General features: G+C 36.0%; 1 protein-coding gene across 5 annotated transcripts in view; it reads right to left on the bottom strand.

The window, feature by feature from the left end:
* The window catches only part of Ptprd (protein tyrosine phosphatase receptor type D), a gene marked incomplete in the record, with an annotated part of 2,622,804 nt that overhangs the window by 1,440,748 nt on the left and 1,170,340 nt on the right, over window positions 1-11,716 (bottom strand). For all 5 annotated transcript variants that reach the window (XM_055629942.1, XM_055629950.1, XM_055629948.1 and 2 more), the window contains 1 exon segment: window positions 3,622-3,670.

Genomic DNA, 11,716 nt, shown 5'->3' with positions numbered 1-11,716 from the left:
CCCTCCCTCCCTCCCTCCTTCCTTCCTTCCCTCCCTCCTTCCTTCCTTCCCTCCTTCCTTCCCTCCTCCCTTCCTTCCCTCCCTCCTTCCTTCCCTCCTTCCTTCCTTCCTTCCCTCCTTCCTTCCCTCCTTCCTTCCCTCCCTCCTTCCTTCCTTCCCTCCTTCCTTCCCTCCTTCCTTCCCTCCTCCCTCCCTTCCTTCCTTCCTTCCTTCCTTCCTTCCTTCCTTCCTTCCCTCCTTCCTTCCCTCCCTCCCTCCTTCCTTCTTTCCTTCCTTCTTTCCTTCCTTCCTTCCTTCCTTCCTTCCTTCCTTCCTTCCTTCCTTCTTTCTTATTACAATTTATTCACTTTGTATCCCTGCTGCAGTCCCCACACTCATCTCCTCCCAGTGCCACCCATCCTCCATCTTCTACCTTATGCCTCTTCCCTAGTCCACTGATATGGGAGATCCTCCTCCACTTTTATCTGACCCTAGCCTATCAGATCTCATTAAGGATGGCTGCATTCTCATCCTCTGTGGACTGGGAAGGCTGTAGCCACCAGAGGAAGGTGATCAAGAAGCCAGCCATTATGTTCATGTCTGATACAGCCCCTGCCTCCCTTACTAGGGAACACACTTGGAGCCTGAACAGCCTATGGGCTTCCTTGAACAGGGTCTAGGTCCTTTCCATGCAAAGTCCTTGCTTGGAGTATCTGTCTCTGCAGGCCCCCTTGGGCCCAGGATTTTTGGCTCTGTTGTTCTCCTTGTGGAGTCCCTGTCCCCTCCAGATCTTTCTCTCTCCATCTTCTTCCATAAGGTTTCCAGAACTCTGCCCAAATTTTGCTATGAGTCTCTGTATGTCCTTCGATACCCTAGTGTGTGGAATCTTTCAGAGGTCCTCTGTGAGAGGCTTCTGTCCTGTTCCTTTTCTTCTCCTATTTTACTGACTATCCTGTTTGCCCTTCTGAATGAGGATTAAGCATCTTCCCTACTCCTTGTTTAACTTCTTTAGGACTAGAAATTTTACTATGTTTATCCTATATTATAGTTTTTTTAAAAAGTAGAAAATACATGCTGGCAGGAGGAAAAACGTAGGGGTAATGAAGTAATTGGAATGGAGAAAATGAGGTATATTTGATTAAAGTTCATTATATGGATGTTTAAATTTTGAGTTAAAACTGACAAGTTATTAATATTAAAATATAAGAGTCAAATAATTAATCAAATATGTTATAATACATTTTATAAATATTTTGGACACATATGAAAAATGCATAAATCTGTCCCTTAACAGCAAAAAAGGGAGTAAGTTTCAGATCAGCATGTAAAAGGCAGACTACCTGGATGCTAAGAGAAGAATGTAAACTTTGCGGGAAATTATAGCCCCAGCACACAGAAGTGCACAGTTTTACAAATATAATTATGTTGTTTTAAGACGATTAGCATTAAAATTTGTAGCCATTGCTTAATTAATGAGATTCTTTCAGTTTAAAATTTAACCTTAGGATTCAAACTAAACTGTTAACATTTAGAAATCTGTTTATTGTGTCGGTGCACATGATATATGCACAATATCTGTATGGGTGTGTACATACCAGTTGGAAAAATATATTGTTGTAAGTTATATTGTTAGCATCTGGGTAGTCTGACTTTTACATGTTTATTTGAAACTGTCTGGTCCCTTGTTTGTTATTAAGGGATATATGAACAGAAAATTGCCTTGCGAAAAATTAACTGCACTTTCATAGAACAAACTTATACTTGCATGATTTCTATAATTGATTAATAGTATATTCCATACCTACATTTACCAAGTATTACTTTATGTAATCAGACAATTAAATTTATAAACAAATAAGATCTTATAAGTTTCCTTAGAAAGTATGTTATTTCATATTTTACTTGCAGGGTCACATATTTTACTTTTAACTCACTGAAGCTCAAACATTAAGCCTTCACAGAAAAAAAAATCCAGTTTGATAAATCTTGACAGGTGATAAAATAAGTTTTACTCTAAATAACTCAGTGCCTCTATTCATTGGTATCAAATAGACTTCACCACAAAATTTCTCATATATAAAATTGTCACTCATGTCCAAAGAACTTTCTTCTGTTATCTGAATCTTTACTTTTCTCTATCATGTTCTTAAATTCGCTGAAAGCCACATATAAAACTGTATCAACTGACCCTCTTTGTATAATTCACACAGCATTAACTTTGGGTAGAAAATAATGCTTAATTTCCTCAACATTTATGGTAAAATATACAGTAATTTATCTTGGTTTCTTTGTAAAATCTATATGCTACCATACAATGAAACAAAAATACATTCTATTTGCTTTTGCTTTGATTAAAAAAAAAGACTAAGTTTTATTGACAAACTGCTGAAGACATTTTGACATAAGTTTAAACTACCTATTTAGGGAGACTTATATATCTTACATTTTATCTTTCAAGAACAAAATGGGAAGATAGTATAAATCCATTGGGACTTCAATTTATGTAAAAGCGTTATTTTGAATCCTCTTTTATTCACCTTAACCGTACCTTTTTATAACATACTAAGTTTAAGACATATGTAACTACTTTGGGAACATCTCAAAGGTGACAGTGGTTAATTCAAATAACACCATCAGCTTTTTGCCCAAGTGTTGAAGTGTGACTTTTACAATGTATAGAATTTCAGATAGACAAAATACTTTGAAATTTTAAATACTAATTTATTTTATTATTAGTTATATTTTTGAAAAGATGGTGGGTAAAAAATACTCCATTAAATTCCATTTAAGTGGCTAGTTCTTCTCCTCTGCCAATTTTATCTAAACCCTATACCCCTACACACATTATTATTAGTTATATTTTTGAAAAGATGGTGGGTAAAAAATACTCCATTAAATTCCATTTAAGTGGCTAGTTCTTCTCCTCTGCCAATTTTATCTAAACCCTATACCCCTACACACACCAATTCTGGGGCTAGATTTTAAATTCTATACAATGAAAAGGCAGTTTTACAAACATACTTTTGTTACTCTTTTAAAGTCAATGAACATTACAAATTGCATCAGGTATTTAATTCATGAGTATCTTTCAAAATAAAATTTAACCTTCAGATTCAACTGTGGTTTTAAAGAAAAAAATTTTATACACATCTAAGCACATTTTACATGGTGGCAACTATAGCCATTGACAATATAATTTTACATCTTAAGCCGCTCAGAATTTTGAGATGTAGCTTAGTTTAGGATTCTGCCACTTATGGCTTTACTGAGTGCCTCAAATAAAAACTAAGAAAAAGTAAGTAAGTCTTTAACCTAGAATCTGTAATCAAGTAATGTCACTTTTGAAACTAACATGTTTCAAAATTAACTCAATTTTTTCATAAAAGTTAACTTTATATTTAAACAACAAAGAAAAAAATGTTAGAAGATGTTACAGATTCTTGTATCCTAGGATTTTTCCCCCCCACACACAACATACAAGTAAATCTAAGTGGTTTTCTTTGTGGTCTTTTTCTTATATCCATCTTCTTACATTCTTAAGTCTGTACTCTGACTTCTGTATGTGGTGTTGTTAAGGGAGTTAAAATAGATTTAGGAAAAAAAGCTCATTTTAAAGCTATTCATATGTAACTGTAATCTTACCATCGACTCACAGGTTAGGCATTCAAAGGAAAGTTCACCACCCTGAGACCTAGAGAAAAACAACACAAGGCATTAGCACTGATATTTGATTTTATTTCAACAAATAACATCTTTATGATCCAATTATAAATGTCATTATATGAGTTATTAGTATACATTAAGCTTAACACTTTTGACTATACTATTTGTCAGAAATAACATAATTGAAGTCACATGAAATTATTGATATTTAACAGCATTCATTCTTTCATTTTGGAATGTTTCATGTACAGATTACAGATAAGCAGAACACCTGTAAAGTCCTTTTATTCTCACAGGCCTATGAGAGATGGATATATTTGCACACATAATGCACTTGCAGATGGGAAATAGAGGGTAAACAGCACTCATTCTTTATCAGTGTCAACATACACATTTATAAACAGATCCATACAGAATATGCTTTAATGTGATTATAACACTATTATCCTATGCTATATCTTGTTTTTTTAATTTTAATTTTTATTAATCACAATTTATTCACCTTGTATCTCCCCTGTAGCTCCCTCCCTCCTCCCCTGCCAATCCTCCCCTCCCAATCCTCCCTCCAAATCCTCCCCTCCCAATCCTCCTCTCCCTTCCCCTTCTCCACCCATGCCTCTCCACTAGTTTACTGATAGGGGAGGTCTTCCTCCCCTTCCTTCTGATCCTAGTCTATCAATTCTCATCAGGAGTGGCTGCATCGTCTTCCTCTGTGGCCTGGTAAGGCTGTTCCCCACTCAGGGGGAGGTAACCAAAGAGCAGGCCAATAAGTTCATGTCAGATACAGCCCCTGTTCATATTACTATGGAACCCACTTGGATACTGAACTGCCATGGGCTACATCTCTGCAGGGGTTCTAGCTTATCTCTATGAATGGTCCTTGGTTGGAGTATCAGTCTCAGAAAACACCCGTGTCCAGATTTTTTTGGGTTCTGTTGCTCTCCCTGTGGAGCTTCTGTTTCTTTCCAGGTTTTACTATTTCCCACTTCTTTCATAAGGTTCCTTGCACTATGCCCAAAGGTTGGCCATAAGTCTCAGGATCTACTTTGATACCCTGCAGGGTAGAGCCTTTCAGAGGCCCTCTGTACCAGGCTCTTGTCTTGTTCCCAGGTTTCTGTTCTTCTGATGACTATCCTCTTTGCCTTTATAAATGGGGATTGAGCATTTTAGCCAGAGTCCTCCTTCTTGATTAGTTCTTTAGTTGTACAGACCTAGTAGGTTTATCCTATATTATATGTCTAATATCCACTTGTGAGTGAATATATACCATGTGTGTCTTTTTGCCCCTGGATACCTCACTTCAGGATGATTGTTTCCAGTTCCCACCATTTACCTGCAAATTTCATGATTGCCCCCCTTTTTTTATTACTGAGTAATATTCCATTGTATAGATGTACCATAATTTCTGTATCCATTCCTCAATTGAGGGGCAACAGAGCTAAAAAGAGAATTCTCAATTGAGGAGTATTGAATGGCCGAAAAACACTTAAAGAAATTCTCAATGTCCTTAGTCCTTAGGGAAATGCAAATCAAAACACTGAGATTTTACCTTGCACCCATCAGAATGGCTAAGATCAAAAACTCAAATAACAACACATGCTGGAGAGGATGTAGAGAAAGGGAACCCTCCTCCCCCGATGAGGGGAATGTAAACTTGTACAACCACTCAGGAAATCAGTCTGGAGCTTTCTCAGACAGTTAGGAATAGTGCTTCCTCAAGATCCAGCTATAGCACTCCTAGGCATATGTTCAAAAGACGCTCAAGTATACAACAAGGACATCTGCTCAACCATGTTTGTAGCAGCTTTATTTGTAATAGACAGAAGCTGGAAACAACCCAGATGTCCCTCAACTGAGGAATGGATACAGAAATTGTGTTATACCTACACACTGGAATATTACTCTGCAATATCTTCTGTTTTAATTGCTAGAAAATCTAGAAGTTCACATGTCTATAAACATGTAGCTGTGCCACTATAACCCTATCTACACTTGCTGTTTTAATTGCTGGAGAATTCCAAGTGACTATAAATAATCCACAATATAATTTTAAGGATGTGCCCTCCATAGTGCAAAAGATATTTGAAGTCATGGAAATGTATGCATATATTTTAAGGTCTTTAAATCCCTTGGCTATGATCACTCATGAAATTATTTGGTATATGGCACATGCTTTTCAAATTATAAAATTTGATATTACATACTAACCAAAAATATTATTAATCTCTAAAATTTGCTTACTTTAATGTATAAGCTCTTTGCTTGAATAAAAATAAAAATTTAATTTCTTCTCAATGAAGAAATGAGTAGCATTTGAAAACTTTTCACAAATTCATGAGTGAATGTGTTATACCAGGTGTTCTTTCATACAGCCTCTAGTTTTTTTTTTTTAATTTTATTTTTTTCTTATCAGTTACATTTTATTAACTCTGTATCCGAGCCGTGTCCCGATCCCTCATTCCCTCCCAGTCCCTCCCTCCCTCATCTCCACCTTGCCCCTTGCCAAGTCCACTGATAGGAGGAACCTCCTTCCCATTCATCAGCTCCTGTTTTATCAGGTATCTTCAGGACTGGCTGCACAGCTCTCCTCTGTGGCCTAACAGGACTGCTCCTCCCTTGGGGGGTGGGGAGGCCAAAGAGCCAGTCATTGAGTTCCTGTTAGAAATAGTCCTTGTTCCCCTCACTATGGGAAACCAATTGGTTACTGAGCTACCACAGGCTACATCTGAGCAGAGGTTCTAGGTTACATTCATACATGGTCCTTGGTTGCATGTCAGTCTCAGAAAAGACCCTGTGCCCAGATATATTTGGTCCTTGTGGAGCTCCTATCCTTTCCCCATCAGACTAACTCCCCTTCTTTCTTATGATTCCCTGTACTCTGCCAAAGGTTTGGTCATGAGTCTTTGCTTTGAAAACACTGCTAGTTAGAGTCTTTCAAATGCGCTCAGTAGACTCCTGTCAATGTTTAATGTGCATCCCATCTGTCTTTCAAAACGAGGATTGATAATCTTACCCCATGTCCGCTCTCTTGATTATCTTTTTTAGGCATACAGCCTCTAGTTAACTGCAATAAAAGTTAAAAATAGACATAGTAAAAAGAGCGCCGCCATGTTGCTTATTTAATGGTTATTGTTATTTTTAGGGGTGTATTTTGTCCACGTATTTATGTACAAAAGTACTAAACTTCAATATTCTAAATTAAGACATTAACTCTGACAAATGAGTATTTAACACTTCACAATGGTTGTTGTGTGTGAGAGGAAATGTTTCACTAAATAGAGTAATGGTAGAATTTAATAAATTGCCACTATCATATAGATAAAAATTAACATATCATAATTTGATTTTTTTTCTCTTTGTGTTGGTGTGTGCATGAGCGTTCCTCATGTGTGTACATGTGGACAAATGAATACACTAGTATTTGTGTGTGTGTGTGTGTGTGTGTGTGTGTGTGTGTGTATGATGGCTAGAAGTCAGCTTGGGTTTCTTAAGTTATCAGATCCTCTGTTTTTGTTGTTGTTGGTGGTAGTTTTTTGTTTGTTTGTTTGTTTGTTTTTGTTTTTGTTTTCTTAAGATAAGGTCTCTCAGTTCACCTGAAACTTGTTGCTTAGGCTAGACTGGTTGGCTTTGAGCCTCAGGGGTACATCTCTGCCTTCACAGTGCTGGTATCATAAGTATGTACCAGCACACCACCCATTTTCATGTGAACACCGAGGGTCAAACTCAGGTCCTCAAACTAGCATAACAAGTATTTTTCTACAAAATCAGATGCCCAGATGTCATCCTTGTTTCCTTATTCTGCAAGATAAAATATATAAATTGGATGGAGTTTTGTATAATGAATGCTCAGAAAAGCCCATCTTAAGTCATTGGAAAAACTGGTAGCAGAGTTTGAAGATACTTGATTCTTTTTTTTTTTTTTTTTTTTTTTAATACTTGATTCTTGATGTATCACACTAAACTTCAGTTTCTGGTCTTTGAAACTGGCCTGCCCGCTGTCTACCTGGTAGGCCTTGTTCATCACTTTCCCATAGATGCTTCTGCCCCTCTTTCCCTTTACAAGTCACAAAGTACATTAACCTTTTAAGTACTCCAGGATCATCTTTCTAGTGTCACCTACTGCCACTGTCACTGCAGGAATAAGTGACAAAAATATTGTTGGTATATACTTCCTACTGACATTTTTTAAGGTAAAGCCTCCCACACACAAGGATCTGTCTAATAAGACCCAAAGTAGTTAACCTCCAAACATCAACTCTCAGTGGCCTTCCTTCCTGCTCTCTCTTTTAATCAACAGATGCCATAAATTACATTTTTGCAACAGAATAAAAGCTTGAGGTTTTAGAGTAAGTATTCATCTAAAACTAAATTAGAATCATGCTAAGCTAAATTAATATAAAATTAAAAATATTGGTATTATTGAAAACTAGAAGCAAAACTAAAGTATTTGGCATTGTAATGCAGAAATAGCAATTTTTTTAATGTATTTCAGCAGCATCATATGTAGAGTATAGTATGCTAGAATACTCCAGGCACTATGCTTCATATTTTCTATGTTAAATGTAAACTTTAATTAAATAAGTGAATTTAAATATTAAAAATTACATTAGATTTGTGTTCCCTAGCTACATCTAGAGACACTAATAAAAATCAAAAGGATATATTTATCTGTATTAGTGACATTATTATATTGATTAGATATAGCAGGCATGTGCATTATAAGTCACTTTCAGATTTACATGTAGGGATTCAGAAATATTATCAAACACATCTGATACATTTCTCTCCCAAAGGTAAATCCAAAGAGAGAATTTCAAGCATATATGGAGCCTCATGCCAAAGTGTGGCTCACTCCAAACTTAATTTAGCTTTTAAAATTATTTATGAGGTTAGACTTGGGAAAAGATATGAAATATTGGAGCATATTTAACGGGAGTTGGACAATTTAACATGATATGCATAAATAATTGCATTTCACATAAGCCTTTAATATGTACTTATCAAATATATCACTCTTGTTTCTCAGATATTTAAATTTGAAAGTTCATACAGTTCACAAAGTCCTGTGTTAAGAATTGACTGCCAACTTAAAATATGTTACTAGAAATTTTATAGATTTAATATCCTAAACCTATCAGGTCAAAGAAGAAATACTGTAGCATCACTGTGTGACCAAATAATATAGCCCAGCATTGTAGTTAGTTGTTCTGTGATACTAACCTTTGTAGAACACATGTCATTTCCTGGAAGCCTGTGGAATATTCCGTTTCCTTACCTTATCTCTGCACAATCCTGCTAGTTAATTATAAATCATACGCATAAAAATGCTAAAGAGTCTAAAAAATTCATCCAAGGGCACACAACCAATAAGTGAAAGAGTTGAGATTCAAACACAACCTCCCTTAATCCGCAATGAAATACACCTTCAGATTTAAAGTGTGTGTGTGTGTGTGTGTGTATGTGTGTGTGTGTGTGTGTGTCTGGTTGGCTGCCTGACTGCCTGGTTGCCTGGTCGGTGGGAATCAGAAGAAAACAACAGATTTCCTGCAGCTATAGTTACAAGTAGTGCTGGACACCTTACAAGGGTACTGGGACCTAAACTGTAGTCCTATGGAAGAGCAGAACGTGTCGTTAAATGTTAAATCACCTGTCTGTTTCTTATGCAATGAAATACAGCTTCTGTTTTATTCTGCTTAGAAAGAACTTAAATTTACAACGTCAAGAAGCATACACATTATGCAGCACTATCCAGCTGTAAATATAAGTGAAATGATAAAATTTTCAGGTAAATTGAATGTAGGAGAAAAGATCTTATTGAATGGATAACCCAGAACCAGAAAGAAAACATGGCATGTTTTCCATCATCTTTACTTCCTAATCTTTAAAAGTGGTTATTATAAGCTGAAATAACTGTAGCATCCAGAAAATTAAAATAAGACCACGGAGGACAAGCGATAGATAGGGGCATAACAGAGTACAAGTGATTAGAAGGGGGGAAAGGAAAAGCAGTGAGGGGTCTCTAATTAGGTAGAAGGAAAGAGATAAAGAAGAAAGAGGAAAGAAGATAAACCGACAGTAAGTCTGAAAAAGCCAAAAGATGTCATATTATCATCTAGTTACTTAAAATTTTACATAATACATAAGCCACAGATAAATGCAGACCTCATCTTTCATCAAAGAAGTGTCTCTTTGAAACTGAAGACCATTTCAAAAATGCACAATCAATCAAAATTTAGAGAACAAGTAACTGTGTTGTACCTAGTCTGAACTGATATATCTATGTTGCAATTTCTGCACCTAAGGCTCATGGACAATTGCAGATGAGGGGGTGCAAAAATTGTAGAGTCTAAGGAACAGGATATTTGCTATGAGATTGTGTTGACTAGAAATGTCCGAGATGCTCTATCCATAAAGCGTTATGAGCATAGCTACATAAACAAGAACTGGACAATGATATGAACACACATACAAATATGTGTGTATGTAACAATAAATTTGAGAGAGAACAAGCAAGATGTGTGGGAGGGGTTGGAAAGAAGAAAGTGTAGAGGAGAAATCCTCTATTGCATAAAACAAGTGGCGATAAGAATAAGCTCTCAATTTCAAAGTGAACCATCAGAACTTGTAGATGAGTTCCAAAGTTTCCAGCTTAAAGCTCTAATATTCAATGATAAATATTAAGGCATGCCTACCCATCAGTGTCTGCCTGGTCAAATGCTAAATTTACACTATGTATTATTTATCAGATGTTTTATTTTTTGATTCTAGGAAAAAATTCATAATTCATAAGGTTTTATAAAACATGTAAATTTTTATAATATATGAATGATTTTAACATGGGTTATCACATACAATTTCTAAAAAATTATAAATAATGACTGTAAAATGAAAAAAGTTTGAAATATTTCTTCCTTTGAGACTGTCAGGCTTATCTCAGAAGCACAGCTCTTTTTATCTTTGCAGGCAACACGTGTGAGGGAAAAGCTAATGCTTCCTTGAAATTCTGTATGTTGTAAGTTCTCACTAAGTCACCAGTAAATAACCGAGTGCTACAGTAAAATCTATCACTAGATAGAGTCCTAGCAGGACAGACGCCGCCCTTTTACTGGGACTTAGCAATGTCCACACTATCTACCTGTTTTTCTAGATCAGATTTTTTTTTTTTTTTTTAACAAATGAGGTTTTAGACACAGGGAAATTTGGAGTTCTAGACTGTCTACTATCTCAAAAGGTGTGCAATGATAAACCGGTTAGATTCAATTACTCTGGGCTTTTTTTGGATGGGAGACTTTTGATGACTGCTTCTATTTCTTTGGGGGATATAGGACTATTTAATTGATTTACCTGGTCCTGATTCAACTTTGGTAAGTCAAATCGATCAAGAAAATTGTCCATTTCATTTAGATTTTCAAATTTTGTTGAGTATAGACTTTTGAAGTAAGTCCTAATGATTGTTTGGATTTCTTCAGTATTTCTAGTTATGTCCCCCTTTTCATTTCTGATTTTGTTGATTTGGGTGGTGTCTCTCTGCCTTTTAGTTAGCTTGGCTAAGGGTTTGTCTATCTTGTTGATTTTCTCAAAGAACCAGCTCTTGGTTTCATTGATTCTTTGAATTGTTTTATTTGTTTCTAATTGATTGATTTCAGCCCTGAGTTTGATTATTTCCAGCCATCTACTCCTTTTTGGTGTGTCTGCTTCTTCTTTTTCTAGGGTTTTTAAGTGGGCCATTAAGTTGCTTGAATGAGTTGTCTCAAATTTCTTCTTGAAGGCACTTAGTGCTATGAACTTTCCTCTTAGCACTGCTTTCATTGTTTCCCACAAGTTTGGGTATGTTCTGACTTCATTTTCATTGAGTTCTAGAAAGGCTTTAATTTCTTTCTTTATTTCTTCCCTGACCCAGCTGTCATTTAGTAACAAGTTGTTCAGTTTCCATGTGTGTGTAGGCTTTTTGCTATTTCTGTTGTTGTTGAAGTCCAGCTTTATTCCACGGTGATCAGACAGGATACAAGGGATTATTTCAGTCTTCTTGTATCTGTTGAGGCTTGCTTTGTGACCAACTATATGGTCTATTTTG

The sequence above is a fragment of the Psammomys obesus genome, unplaced genomic scaffold (genome assembly GCF_907164565.1).
Source record: "Psammomys obesus unplaced genomic scaffold, mPsaObe1.curated_primary_1811, whole genome shotgun sequence".
In the NCBI taxonomy this organism is placed as follows: domain Eukaryota; kingdom Metazoa; phylum Chordata; class Mammalia; order Rodentia; family Muridae; genus Psammomys; species Psammomys obesus.
Note: the sequence above shows the minus strand (reverse complement) of the source record. Positions and strands in the feature narration are given on the sequence as shown.